The sequence below is a fragment of the Lemur catta genome, chromosome 3 (genome assembly GCF_020740605.2).
Source record: "Lemur catta isolate mLemCat1 chromosome 3, mLemCat1.pri, whole genome shotgun sequence".
Classification (NCBI taxonomy): domain Eukaryota; kingdom Metazoa; phylum Chordata; class Mammalia; order Primates; family Lemuridae; genus Lemur; species Lemur catta.
In genome coordinates, this window is record NC_059130.1 from 112,159,794 (window position 1) to 112,175,169 (window position 15,376).

Here is a 15,376-nt window from a genome sequence, read left to right on the forward strand (position 1 = left end):
GAATTTTAAGTATTACTGTGAAAACATATTTGCTTGTTATCTTGAGCGCAAAGTAAAACAAGTAACCAATGACTTATGCTGGAGATACAGAGCTAGGTATGAGAGCTGGTAATAAGCTTAACAGCAGGCAGAATTAGGAGGAATTATGCTGCAGTGTCATAGCTTCGGATATGTCATTTCTTTCCATTAACCTGTTTCTGGAGAAAATACCTAGTTGTACTTATCTCATACTCAGTAATCCATCCTTTTTTTGGTGGAGAGGTAGGTTCAAGAGCCTAGTTGAAAATTATAAAAATATCAAATTAGCTTTTTTATTGAGATATAGTTCACTTACCATAAAGTTCACACTTTCAAAATGTAAAGTTCAGTTTTTAAAACCATATTTACCAAGTTGTGCAACCATCACCACCACTATGAATTAAAGAAGAGAATGGCTCCATATAAAGTAAGTTCCTTTGGTTTCATACATTGTATGACCAGTCTACAGTAGTGAATATTCATTTGCCATTGGGCATATAATTGAAGTTTTGGAGTGATACCCCATTGACTTTTGTTTTTTTGATTTTTTTTTGAGACAGGGTCTTGCTCTGTTGCCCAGGCTGAAGTACAGTGGTGCTATTATAGGTCACTGCAAACTCTAACTCCTGGGTTCAAGTGATCCTCCTGCATCAGCTTCCCAAATAGCTAGGGCCACAAGTGTGCCAGCACACCCAGCTTATTATATTTTGTTGAGACAGGGTCTGGCCATGTTGCCCAGCCTTGTTGCCAACTCCTGGCCTCAAGTGATCCTCCCATCTCGGCCTCCCAAAGTACTGGCATTACAGGTGTGAACCATGGCACCGGGCTCTATTGACTCTTAGGACTTGAAATAATAATTTAGTTCTTCCTGTTGATAGGGCTAACATATTTTACCAGGTTGTGATATTTTTCTTATAGTATAGAGTGTTGTGCCCTTGTGGACAGGTCGATGTAATAGGAAGATCACATTTAAAGTGTGGAGAGACCTGGCCTGGCTACTTAGCCTTAACTTGGGGAAATTACCTCGTCTTGCTGAGCCTCAGTTCACAGGAGATACTACTAAGTGGTTCAGTGAAGACAACGTGGTTGGTTAGGCTTACAGCCATACTTGAGATTCAGATCTCCTGTCTTCTCTTTTTAGTAGTTTCTTTTCTTTCTTTTTTTTTTGTTTGGAAATAATTTTTTTATACCTAAATAATTAAGCACAGCTAATGTATCAACCCACAATATTCTGTTGGTATTTTACTGGGATTGAAATAAATGAAATCAACATCCTTATTTGTGGCCAAGGAGAAAGATGTTTGTTACAGGACTGTTAGCCAAATATATGATGTGTCTTTAGCAATCTTGTAATTATATTAATCTTGTTATCTAATAAAATTACTAATAAAAATCAGGCATTCTAACCTTGTAAGGTTAAGTTGAGTGACTAAGCTTTTTGGGTGTAGTACTGATAACCCAGTTGAGAACTTCATTTGGCACTGCAGAAGAGAGAGCAGCCTCATATTTTCAACCAGTCATGTGACCATACTGCTGAACTCTAATGCAAAGAAAATTTTATCTCAGCTAAGGGATAATCTTCATTCTTAAAGAATTGACAAGACAATATTTAGGACTTTAGTTCCGAAACTTGTTAGGCTTACGTTTTTTACATTGCACGTGTGTGTGTGTGTGTGTGTGTGTGTGTGTGTGTGTGTGTGGAGAGAGAATGTGAGTTTGAATGAAATTACTTTATCAAATGTTTTAACTTTGTCTTTTCTCAATACAACATTTTAAATCAGTTTTTTGTTTGTAGGGAATGATGGCAACACATTTAACTATTTGAGGTTCAAAAAACTGCCTAGAGATTGGTACAGTGTTATTAATTTTAATAACTATAGCACAGGTTTTTTTGCTTTGTTTTCCCTGTTCTACCTGTGTGTAAATTATGGCTACTTGGATATAAAGAATTTTACTTCTGATGATTCTTTCAGACTTTGGCAACTCATGGTAATTCTTAAAAAATTATTTGTAGCTCTTACTTTTTCTTCCAAACTATCACATTGAATTAGAAAGGAACATGATATGGGACGTATTAAATATTTGTTAGGTCGAAGGAAAGAATATCTCATTTTGCATTTACTACATTTAGAGTCATTTAAAAAATACTTTTTTTTTTTTTTTTGAGACAAGATATCACTCTTTTCCAGACTAGAGTACAGTGGCATCATTATAGCTCACTGCAACTTCAAACCCCTGGGCGATCCTCCTGCCTCAGCCTCTGAAGTAGCTGGGATTATAGGCACATGGCACCACACCCGGCTAATTTTTGTATTTTTTTGTAGAGATGGGGTCTTGCTCTTGTGCAGGCTGAACTCCTGGCCTCAAGCAATACCGCTGTCTAAGCCTCCCAAAGTGCTACCATTACAGGGATGAGCCACCATACCTGACCCAAGAAATACATTTAAATCACACAGATAATTTATATCTACTGTAGAAAAAACACATAATAAGGTTACATACTATATTACATACTATATACATACTATGTACATACAGTTGTAGTTATGTAAACCCACCATCCACAGGTAACTGCTATTCATCTTTTGGTGCCAGTCTTTTGGTTGTCATTCTTAAAGTGGTCTTGAGTACACAAGAATTTTCTATTCCACATGTTTACGTTATCAGGTAGAAGAGCTTAAATCTTTCTTTTCTGAAGCTGAGTGAAGTGATAGTATTTTGTCTTTTAACAGAATTTCCTACCAGCATTCTAAAATATTTTAATCTAAATTATGCTGGATAGCCTGTTTTAAAAAAAATGGGGAGATGGTGGGTGCATGTGCGAAAAATAGCAGATAAAATAGAAAAAGAAGGAAACAATTGTCCATTTCTATTTAGTTAGCAGAACACGCTGGGCCTTTGTCAGCAATTTCCACTTGATGGATTAGCCTTATCTTCCTGAATATTCTGCTTATACTTCCTTGTTTTATTCTACAGAGAGTAAAGGTGGCATATTCTCATCATGGGCCTAAAGTTTGGAGACTTGTTGTATAATTTTGTTTGTTTTGAGTTTCCATGGAATGTTCATCATGGGGATTACTTTTGGCAAGATTGTTTAATCACATTAGGAAATTTGAAATAGTACATTTTTTAGTTTCAGAGGAGAAGTAAGTATATAACTCAATAATTGGGTGAAAAAGCTTGGTTCATTGGCAGAGGTATGTGGTGGTAATTTTCTCGTACTGCTAAAGCAGTCCATTTTTGAATTCTCTTATCCTTAACTCACTCTTCTAGAATTCCTAGAGGACCTGTGCAGCAGCCTCTGGAGGATCGAATCTTTACTCCCACTGTCTCAGCGGTCTACAGCACGGTCGGTATCTCAAAGTTGTTTGTTATATTGTGTGTCTGTTTTTGCACATGAGCTCTTGGCATTATAGGCAATGTTTGTTTGATCGACACATGATAAGTTTTGGTGAAAGGTTCAACAAAGTCCTGAATATAAATAGATGTATATGATATAATAAGGCGAATAGGCCCTTTCCCCATTATCTTGATCTAACTAGTGGAGGTGTAACAAACATTACATTAAGATTTGTATACCTGTCCTTTTTTTCTCTTTCTGTAAATATTAATCTCTGACCTTGTATTGTGATTCATTTTGGACATTGAGTTTTATTTTCTTTTTGGATATTTCTTTCTTAAAAATTTTTGTTTTACTTTTTGTTTTGTTTTAGAGGTGGGGTTTCACTCTGTTGTTGAGGCTGGAGTGCAATGGTGTGATCACAGCTTACTGCAACCTCCAACTCCTGGGCTTAAGTGATCCTCCTGCCTCAACCTCCCACCACACCTGGCTAATGTTTTCCGTTTTGGGTAGAGGCTAATTTTTTGTTTTTGGTAGAGACGGGGCGGCGGGGGGGGTCTCTTGTTGAGGCTGGTCTCAAACTCCTGACGTCAAGCTATCTTCCTGCCTCGGCCTCCCAGAGTGCTAGGATTACAGGCATGAGCCACCATGCCTGGCCTGTATGTTGTTTTATGATAAGAATTGAATCACTTAACATGGGACATATACTTCTTAAGCTTTTAATGTGTGTCAGGCAGTGTTCAAGGTGTTTGGGATATAGTAATGAGCAAAACAAACTAAGCAAATACATTCATAGTATACTATTGGGTAATTATAAGTGCCTTGATGAAAATGTGCAGGATAAAAAGGATAGAGAAAGACTAGTTATCCTACATTTATCTTAAGGCTCTCACAGGAGGTCTCTCTGAAAAACCTAAGAAGATTTCTAGGGAAAAAGCTTTTCTGGTACAAGGAACAACAGTGCAGAAGCCCTGAGATTGCAGCGGGCTTGGAAATACAAGGGAGACAGTGTGGCTGGAGTGGAGAGAGGTTGAATTTTGGGCATCAGATCATGTGGGGTTTTATAGACCATGGTAAAGATAATGCTTTTTAATGTAGATGTAATGGAAAGCCAATGAAGTGTGAAGTGCAGATCTGAGTTTCCTTTTAAAAGGTCACTGTAGCTACTATGTGGAGAGTAGACTGTGACAAAGGCAGGTGGTGGTGGTGGTGAAGTGGAAGCAAGGAGATCAGATCAGTTAAGAGGTTAGTATAGTATAGATAAAAGATGATTGTGGCTTGCTTTGAAGTGGTAGCAGTAAAGGAGATGACTAGTCAGATTGGGTATATATTTTTAAAGGAAAGTCAGTGGGATATGATTATGCCTTAGATGTGAGATGTAATTGAGAGAAAAGAGTAAAGGATGATGTCATGGATCCTGGCTTGAAAAACCGAGTTAATGTGGTCATATTTGTAGAGATAACACTGGGTAAGGAGCAGAGTTTTTGTTGAGAAAAATCAACTTAATATATGTGAATATTTTGGTTGGAGTTAAGCATTAGGTTGTTTCCATTTTTTGCTGGTATAAATTACTTCATTGAATTTAAAGCCTTTTCTGTGTTTTGGATTTTTTAATAGAATAATTTCCTAGAAATGCAATTACTTTGTTATGGAAGAGGCATGTTATTAAGATTCCTTGTAAATGAGGATGTGTGATTCTGTAAACTTAACTACTTTGCAGAGGAGATCATCAAAATGCTGTTAGTGATAGCACAGTGCCTGCTATAGTTTACGTGAAATGTTTGAATCTACATTTTTGAATTTGTTTTTGGAGTTTGATCTAATTTGACTTTTACTGTTTAAAGCTACTGCCATATATGTAGTCCTTTGATGAGTTACAAAAGTGTGTGTGTGTGTATTATACATTGTGCCTACTGTGGAAGGATGAGGCAGAACAATTTAAAGTATGATGGTGTCCACTTTTTTATAAATTGTTTTCATTCTTAGTAATTTAAGTCTCTTTCACTTTTACGGTGTTGTTGTACACATCATTAACTGAATGAATAGGAAAGTGGTTGACCAGTTGCTTTGAAGTCCATGGTCTTCCCTTTTCTCAGTCCCAGGATTATGTATTGGTCATTATTCCTCTAGCCATCTAGGTTCATTAGCATCACTTCTGTATCATAAAATAAAGGCTAACCCTCAATTCACCACCTACTGCCTCAGCATATGGTGCTCATATGTCACTTTCATTGAGTTGGTTAAATTCCTTGAAAGGCAGTTAAGACTCCTGGCTAGTCTTTAAAAATTATACAGAGTTTTTACTTTTTTATATCTGGTACACAGGCTTTATGCCCTGTTGTCAGCCTTTTTAGATAGGTTTTCTGCTGATAATCAAAGAGAAGCATCAGCAGATCAGCTCAGCTTTTGGAATGTATTCATGGTAAATGTTTTAGCCTGGTTATTTTGTATTTCTTTATTTTAACCTGGTTTGTAGAAGTTTGTCCTTGGAATATTTATCAGGGATGAAAGGGAAGCTCATGTCATTATTCTTCATTATCCCTAATTGAGTGATTGATCATATGAACAAAAAAAGAAACAAGGAAATATATTTTAAACTCTAGAGCAGTATATATATATATTATAAGGTATAGGGGAAATGGCAGAACTAAAGAGGAATAAACTAATTTGAAATATATTAATTGATAACTTTCTTATATTGGCATGCTTCTGTAATATATGCTGTGGAATTTTACTATGTTATGTAGTTTTGTCTTATATACTTTTTTAAAAGAGAAATTAGATTTTATAACTATCAGGCTAGTATTTTTAATATATTTGCAGAGATGAACTAATGGAATGATGACATTACTACAAGAAGCAGCAGTCTATATTTTAGGAGATTGGAAGGGTTGTCTTATTAACTGCTTATGAAAAATTCCTATTAATAAATTATTTAAATGACTCCCTAATAAATAAATTGCTCTTTAATACTATTAAATTTAATGATCCTTTTAGCCAATTTATATTTTATTTGGAAAGTTTTGATTCTGTTACCCGATAGGTTTATGTGATCTAATTAGAAAATCATACTTTTAGGTCTTTTTCGAAGTCACTGGTAAGTATTGAGTATCAGTGGAGACACTTCTCCAGAGAGAAAACTTATCCTGGGTTGATCAATACTCCTTAGGCTATATTGTCAAGCTAGTTGTAAATCTACCTAATTATCCTATCATCTAGCACAGAATAATATTCCATTGTTTTTTACAATGATAAATACATTGATTGAATTAATTTGTTTACTTATACTTTTTTTAGGACCATTTTATTTATTTTTACTTCTCAGCTTTTAAAAATTGGTACATAATAATTGTTCATATTTATTGGTAATTTGTTATTTTGATACGTGCATACAATGTGTGATGATCAAATTAGGGTAATTAGGATATTTATCACCTCAAACATTTATCATTTCTTTGTGTTGGGAACATTTCAAATCTTCTAGCTATTGTGAAATATACAATAAATTATTGTTAGTTATAGTCACCCTACTTTGCTATTGAACCCTAGAATTTATTCCTTCTAACCGTATTTTTGCACCTATTAGCCAGCCTCTCATATATCTGCACCTCTCACCCTCCCAGACTCTGGTAACCGTCATTCTACTCTCCACTTCCATGTGATCCTTTTTTAGCTCCCACTTATGAATGAGAATAGAAATATTGGACTTTCTATACCTAGCCTAGTTTAATTCACTTAATACAGTGACCTCCATTTCCATCCATGTTACTGCAAAGGGCAGGATTTCATTCTTTTTTTTTTACAGTTGAATAGTATTTCATTGTGTTTATATACCACATTTTTATTATTCATTCATTAGTTATGGATACTTAAGTTGATTTCATATCTTGGCTATTTGAATAGTGCTGCAATAAACATGGACGTGCAGCTGTCTCTTTGATATACTGATTTCCTTTCTTTTGCCTATCTATCCATCAGTGGGATTTCTGGATCATATGTTAGATTGATTTAGTTTTTTCTGGAACCTCCATAATGTAGTAATTGACATTTCCACCAGGAGTGTAGTTGTGTTGTCCTTTCTCTGCATCCTTGCTAGCATCTTTTTTTTTTTTTTTTTCCTTTTGAGACATGGTCTCACTGTATCACCCAGGCTGGAGTGCTGTGGACTCATCATAGCTCACTGCAACCTTGAACTCCTGGGATCAAGCAATTCTCCTGCCTCAGCCTCCTGAATAGCTGAGATTACAGGCATGCACCACCGTGCCCAGCTAATTTTTTCTATTTTTAGTTGCCTGGCTAATTTTTTTCTATTTTTTTTAGTAGAGACAGGGTCCCACTCTTGCTGAGGCTGGTCTTGAACTCCTGACCTCAAGCAATCCTCCTGCCTCTGCTTCCCAGAGTGCTACGATTACAGGCTTGAGCCACCATGTCCAGCCCTGTTTTGTTTTTTTTTTTGAGACAGAGTCTCGCTTTGTTGCCCAGGCTAGAGTGAGTGCCGTGGCGTCAGCCTAGCTCACAGCAACCTCAAACTCCTGAGCTTAAGCGATCCTACTGCCTCAGCCTCCCGAGTAGCTGGGACTACAGGGACGTGCCACCATGCCCGGCTAATTTTTTCTATATATATATTTTAGTTGGCCAGATAATTTCTTTCTACTTTTTAGTAGAGACGGGTTCTCGCTCTTGCTCAGGCTGGTCTCGAACTCCTGAGCTCAAACGATCCACCCGCCTTGGCCTCCCAGAGTGCTAGGATTACAGGCGTGAGCCACCGCGCCCGGCCGGTATGTTATTTTTTTGTAGCTATTGTAAATGGGATTGCTTTTTTAAATATTCTTTTTCTCTAGTTTGATGTTGGTGTATAGAAACTCTATTGCTTTTTGTATGTTAATTTTATATCCTGCAACTTTACTGAATTTATGAAATCTAAGAGTTTTTTGGTGGAGCTTTTTAGGGTTTTCTATTTATAAGATCATATTGTATACCAAGAGGGATAATTTGACTTTGTGTTTTTCAATTTCTATGCCCTTTATTTCTTTTATTTTTTAAGTTTTTTTTTAATGCTTTTAATGGCATGGCTTCCAGAAGAGAATATGCTCTTTATTTCTTTCTCTTGCCTAATTGATCTGGCCAAGACCTCCAGTACAGTGTTGAGTAAGAGTGTTGAGAGTTGTCATCATTGTCTTGTTCCAGTTCTAGAGGAAAAGCTATCTACTTTTTCCCATTCAATATAATATTAGTTGTGAGTTTGTCATATAATGGCCTTTATTGTGTTGAGGTATGCTCCTTCTGTACCTAGTTTCTTAAGAGTTTTTTTTTTTTAAATGTGAAGGAATGCAATCTCATGTATTGAAATGATCATGTGGTTTTTGTCCTTCATTCTGTTGATGTGATATATCATGTTTATTGATTTGCCTATGTTGAACCATCCTTGCATCCCTGTGATAAATCTTACCTGATCATGACGAGTGATTTTTTAAAATATTCTACTGGATTTTGTTTGCTAGCATTTTGTTGAGGACTTTTACAATTATGTTCTTCAGTGATAGTGGCCTATAGTTTGTTTTTTTTCCCAGTGTCCTTGTCCTTGTCTAACATTTGGATTAGGGTAATGATGGATTTGTAGAATGAGTTTGGAAAAATTTCTTCCTCTTCTGTCGTCTGGAAGATTTTGAGAAGAATTGATATTTATTCTTCTTTAAATGTTTGTTGGAATTTAGCAGTGATGTCATCAGGTTATGGTCTTTTCTTTGGTAGAAGACTTTTTATTACTGATTCAATCTTATTATTCATAATTGGTCTGTTGAGGTTTTCCGTTTCTTCCTAGTTCAGTCTTGATAGGTTGTATATGCCCAGGAATTTATCCATTTTTGTTAGGTTTTCCAATTTATTGGTGTATAATTGTAAGTCTCTAATGATCCTTTGTATTTCTGTGGTATCAGTTGTAATGTGTCCTTTTTTGTTTCTGATTTTATTTATTTTGTTCCTTTTTCTTCTTGACGATTTCGTTTATCTTTTCAAAAAACCGAGTTTTCTTTTTATTGATCATTTGTATTATTTTTTAAATTTCAATCTCATTTATTTTTGCTCTGATATTTGTTATTTATTTCTACAAATTTTTGGTTTGATTTTTTCTTTTCTAGTTCCCTGAGATACATCGTTTGGTTGTTTATTTAAAATCGTTCTACTTTTAAGATGTAAGGGTGTGTTGGTATAAAACTTTTCTCTTCATACTGTTTTTCTTGTATCCCATAGTTGTTTTTTTTTTTTTTTTGAGACAGAGTCTCAACTCTGTTGCCTGGGCTAGAGTCCTGTGGCATCAACATAGCTCACAAGAACCTCAAACTCCTGGGCTCAAGCAATCCTTCTGCCTCAGCCTACTGAGTAGCTGGGACTACAGGCATGCATCACCCATGCCTGGCTAATTTTTTCTATATATATTTTTAGATGTCCAGCTAATTTCTTTCTACTTTTTTTTAGTAGACACGGGGTCTCGCTCTTGCTCAGGCTGGTCTTGAACTTCTTAGCTCAAGTGATCTGCCCGCCTTGGCCTCCCAGAGTGCTAGGATTACAGGCGTGAGCCACCGTGCCTGGCCCCCATAGTTTTTAGTATGTTGTATTTCTAGTGTCATTTGTTTCAAGAAATTTTTAAATTTCCTACTTCTTCATTGACCCATTGGTTGTTCAGGGGCATGTTGTTTAATTTCCATGTATTTGTATAGTTTACAAAGTTCCTCTTGTTATTGATTCCTGGTTTTATGTGGTCTGAAAAGATAGTATGATTTCAGTTCTTTTAAATTTATTGAGACTTGTTCTGTGGCCTAACATGTGGTCTGTCCTGGACAATGTTCCCTGTGCTGATGAAAAGAATGTACGTGCTACAGCTGTTGGATGAAATGTTTTGTATATGTCTGTTAGGCGGTTTAAAATACAGTTTAAAACCAATGTTTCTGTGTTGATTTTCTCTCTGGATAATCTGTCTAATGCTGAGAGTCGGATATTGAAGTCCCCGCTATTATTTTATTGTAATTTATATCTCCTTTTAGATCAAATAATTTTTGCATTATATCTCTGGGTTCTCCATTGTTGGGTGCATATATATTTACAATGTTATTTCCTCTTGTTGAATTAATGTCTTTATATAATGACCTTTGTTTCTTTTTAGTTTTTGACTTACAGTCTGTTTTATGTGATGTATATATAACTGCTCATGGTTAGTTTTGGTTTTTGTTTGCTTGGGATATATTTTTTCATCTCTTCACTTTTAGTCTAAGTGTGCCTTTACGGGTGAAGTGAGTTTCTTGTAGGTAGCATGTAGTTGGGTCAATATTTTAAAAATTTATTCAGCCAGTCTATGTTTTTTTAAGTAGGGAATTTAATCTGTTTGCATTGAAAGTTATTATTGATTTGTACTTACTCCATTTACTTTGTTGTTTTCTGGTTGTTTTGTATATCCTTTGGTCCTTCTTGTCTTATTGTTTATCATTGTAGTTTGGTGGTTTTCTGTAGTGGTAAGGCTTTATTTTATGTTTTTCTCTTTCTCTTTAATGTATCTGCTTTACTAGTGAGTTTTATACTTTTCTGTGTTTTCATGGTGGTGATTATTGTCTTTTTGCTTTCAGCACTTTCTTTTTTAAACAGTTTTATTGAGGTATATTTGATATATAGTATTTTAAAGTGTACAGTTTGGTAAGGTGTGACACATGTATATACCCACTACAATACTTCGCTGCAATCAAGGAAATTTCCATATCAATCAGTTTAAAAAATTTCCTTGTGCCTCTTTCTAATCCCTCACCTTTTCCCACCATTGATCTGCTTTCTGTCAGTATGGATTCATTTATATTTTTTAGATTTTTATATAAATGGAATCATACAGTATGCACTTTTTTTTTTTACTCAGCATAATTATTTTGCCATTTATCTATATTGTGTGTATCAGTAGTTTGTTCCTAGAAGAAAATGTTAAATAACCCTTAGGGCTATTTTAAATACATGTTCTATATACTATTTTTTCCCCTAACATTAATGTTTGGTTTTCGGTAAACATAATTTACATTACAGTGATTATACAGTTTGTTAGTTTTCATTCTTTGTACAATGTTGTATCACAAATGATTTTTCATGTTACTACACAGCATTTATGATAATAACTTGAACAGCTTAAGTGGCTTTGCAAGGAAGTGAATCATAATTTACATAACTGGTAAATTTATAAGCTAGTGTTTGGTTTAAATTTTTCATCTTTTTTATTTTCTATTTTAAATAATTGTGGTATATATACATATGGATATGTGTGTATGTATATGTAATACATATTCATACATATATATGTGTGTATTTTTTCCTCTATTTAGTATTATTTCCATAGAGTACAATTCCCATAAACAGAATTAGTGAGAATATATACACAGAATATGTGTATATATTAATATATACACATTAAAATGCTTCATATTTTGACATATTGTTCAGTTATGGCAGCCTGCAGTACTGTGAGCAGTATAGGAGTGTGTCCTTTTCATTGTTTTGACAGCTTCAGATTTTCGCATATTCAAACATGGTTAGTTTTATAGGTCAAAAGTGATATTTTACAGTTTACAACAGAGGAAATTAGGTATATGAATGTGGAGGTATGTTTAACATTGATAAAATTATGATATATTTTGTTTAGAAAATTAGCAAAGGTTCAATTACTCATTTCTCAGTTTTGTAAGAATATAGTAACTAGAAATTTTTAAGGGACTTTTTTTAGTCTTTTTTATCTTTTTCCTGTTTAATATATTTTTTTTGAGACAGAGTATCACTCTGTTGCCCAGGCTAGAGTGCCGTGGCGTCAGCCTAGCTCACAACAACCTCAAACTCCTGGGCTCAAGCGATCCTCCTGCTTCAGCCTCCTGAGTAGCTGGGACTACAGGCATACGCCATCATGCCTGGCTAATTTTTTCTATATATATTTTTAGTTGTCCGGTTACTTTCTTTCTATTTTTAGTAGATACGGGGGTCTCGCTCTTGCTCAGGCTGGTCTCGAACTCCTGAGCGCAAACAATCCACCCACCTCGGCCTCCCGGGGTGCTAGGATTACACGCATGAGTCACCGCACCCGGCCTTTTCCTGTTTAATATTTTTTAATTATTTGGTATGGAAAAGTTATGAAGTTTTCTTGCTTGTTATAACAAAACAGATTTGGTTGTAAGAAGACTGTATGTGTATAAATTATTATTGTCATTTCTCCAGTAGCATTTATGAATGATCCTTTACCATAGTTAGAAATCCAGATTCTTGTATGTGACAAAAATTTAAATAAAAGATGAAAATAGCATTTAAATATTTTCTTAATCTTGGACATTGCTATAATGTTTACCTTAGAATTCTCCAACCATTTGAAATTATCTAAGTCTGTGTTTTTCAACTAGAGATGATTTTGCCCCGCAGGGGACATTTTGTAATGTCTGGAGATGTTTTTGACTGCCACAGTTGGCTGGTGGCTGGGGTGTCCAGGTATGGAGTGAGTGGAGACATATGAGTGCTACTGACATTTAGTAGGTAGAGGCCAGGTGTGTTGCTAAATATCCAAGTACACAGAACAGTCTTACACAAAGAATTATCTGGCCCAAAATGTCAGTAGTGACACTGTTGGGAATGTCTGACCTAGATTTTTATTTAGTGTTAGGTAAAACTATTAAGACTAGTTAATATTGTTAACATTTATTTGTCTAGATAGTATTTGTTAAATATTCTCTATGGTGTACTATACTAGGTGCTGGTAGAAAAACATTTATGTGAATGTAAAAAATAGTAAGTGCTTAGAGGACAGAAACAGGGTTTAAAATTGATAATAGTAATTTCTATTTAGATCTGAGAATAAAGCCTGAGAAGGTGGCATTTTAGGTGATACCTGAACCATGAAGAGGTATCAGCTCTCTTCATGGATGAGGATGAAGAATATGAGTCTTCCAAGTACACGTTGCAGTTGTGCCAGCACTTTCAGGTGGGAGATGCTCTCCTGGTAATTGGAGGCTCAGAATCATGCTGTCCAGTAGAAACATGGCTGTTGAGTACTTGAAATGTGGCCAGCACATCTGAGAAACTACATTTTAAATTTTATTTAATTTTCATTAATTGAAATGTAAATAGCTGCATATGGCTGTAGAGCAGTTCTAGAGGCTAACACAGTGTCTCGGTCATGATAATTTTGTAAGGGTCTGATAAGACATTTGGATTTTATTTGATGTATAGAAGGAACTGTTGGAGGGTTTCTGGTATGGAAATGACCTAAGATTTAAATTATGTAAATACTTTGATGTTTGTTATGTTACCAGATGATTGGAGTTTACAGGTTACTTGTGGAGCAGAGTCTTAACAGTGGCTAAGTGCCTCTGGAATCAGACCAAATGGATTCAGATACTGGTGCTTCTACATAGCAGCTGTGTGTCATTGGGCAGATTTCTTAGATTCCTTGCACCTCAGTTTCCTTCCTCATTAGTAAAGTGAAGATAATACTACTCATCTTTAAAGGTCATTATGAAAGTCAGATGAGACAAATCCATTTAAAACTGCTAGAGCCTGGTGTGTAATCATGACTCAGATATTTAGCAACAGCTGCCACTACCATCACTGCTCTACTTTTACAAGTTGGATGAGGAAACTAACTACTCTTACTGTTCATTTGAAACTCTATCTGAACAAGCTTAATGTGTTGTTAGATAAAGTGCTTATGTTTTTCATTTTGATAGTGTTGCTTTTAAAATGTTAGTATTGATCATAAATACTTATGCAGTGTCATCTTTGCAATGTCTAATTTAATTATAATAGAAAAGTAAAGTCTTTTAATAAACTAACAAAAATACATCATATAAAACTTCTAAAATTACAGGATAAAAGACTTGTGATATAATTACCCATGTGTTAAATACTGTTAATATTTATTTATATGTCCTCTTTTTACTTTAGCCATAGCCATATAGTTAGACACACTGCTTTATTTTTAATAATTTCATATAAAATATTTATGTAGAAATGTATAATTTTAACAGGGTTGCTCCAGTGTTATTGCAGTTATAGATTACTGTCAAATTATTTTTAGAAATTCTCTTTGGTTTATAGGAGGAAGTAGCGTTTGGGAGATAACTCTAGTGCTTTTTAAATGCTAAGTTTTGCAGATGGTAGCAGTGGATACAGTTTTTCTCTTTGGAACTGTCTGTGGAATGTGAGGACTGCATCGGATTATATGGGTTAACATGTTTCTTATATTAGATCAGTCATTTATTTTGGCTACGTGAATCAAGCTAAAGTGAATTTTCAATTTATTCTTTATGTCTCATATGAATTTAATTAACTAGTTTTGAAAATCAATCAGTTGAACTTACTGCGTGCAAGGTAATATGGGGTGGTAGTGATTGCTGAAGTATGCCTATTGTCAAGAAATACAACGTAATAGAGCAAAATGACTTTATTAGACAAATGATAAATATCAACTAACTCACTTTAAAATTCTTTGGAAATTTCTTTTGACACTTGTAATAAAGGTTCAGTCTATATATTACTTATCACTAGTTATTTATGAATTATTGTACTGTCAAGAATCTTTATTGATGTCAGTTTACTTTTGATGTTGTATAACTGCCCTCTCTCCACTTTTTGAGTTGTTCTATTTGTTTTTTATTTTATGTTTGTACATACATATTTGGCTCTCAAAATAGTAGGTAATAAAGTTCTTTTCATTAAGAAGTTAACTTTTTAAAAATTAATGGTTAAAAAGGTTGTACTTACACCTACACCATGAACTACTATTTAATCATTTAGAAGAATTAAGTAGGTATGTGTATTGACTTAGATCTTGTATGTGTTGATAAATGAGGAGGAAAATGTCATAGAATAATTATTGTATTGTTGCATTTATTTATAAAATAAACATTTATAAATATACAGAAAGGTTTGGAAGATTATATTTTAGACTACCAATGGTTTTACCACTAGGGAATGGAGTGGGATTTGAGGGCTGAAGTGGGTACTATTTCTTTT

At 34.6% G+C, this 15,376-nt stretch overlaps 1 protein-coding gene across 11 annotated transcripts in view; it reads left to right on the top strand.

Moving 5' to 3' along the window:
- The window catches only part of EIF4G3 (eukaryotic translation initiation factor 4 gamma 3), a 321,219-nt gene that overhangs the window by 80,664 nt on the left and 225,179 nt on the right, over positions 1 to 15,376 (top strand). For all 11 annotated transcript variants that reach the window (XM_045548492.1, XM_045548497.1, XM_045548500.1 and 8 more), the window contains one exon: positions 3,292 to 3,367. The gene's annotated coding sequence lies outside the window, so the exon portion shown is untranslated. The remainder of the gene's footprint in view (positions 1 to 3,291; positions 3,368 to 15,376) is intronic.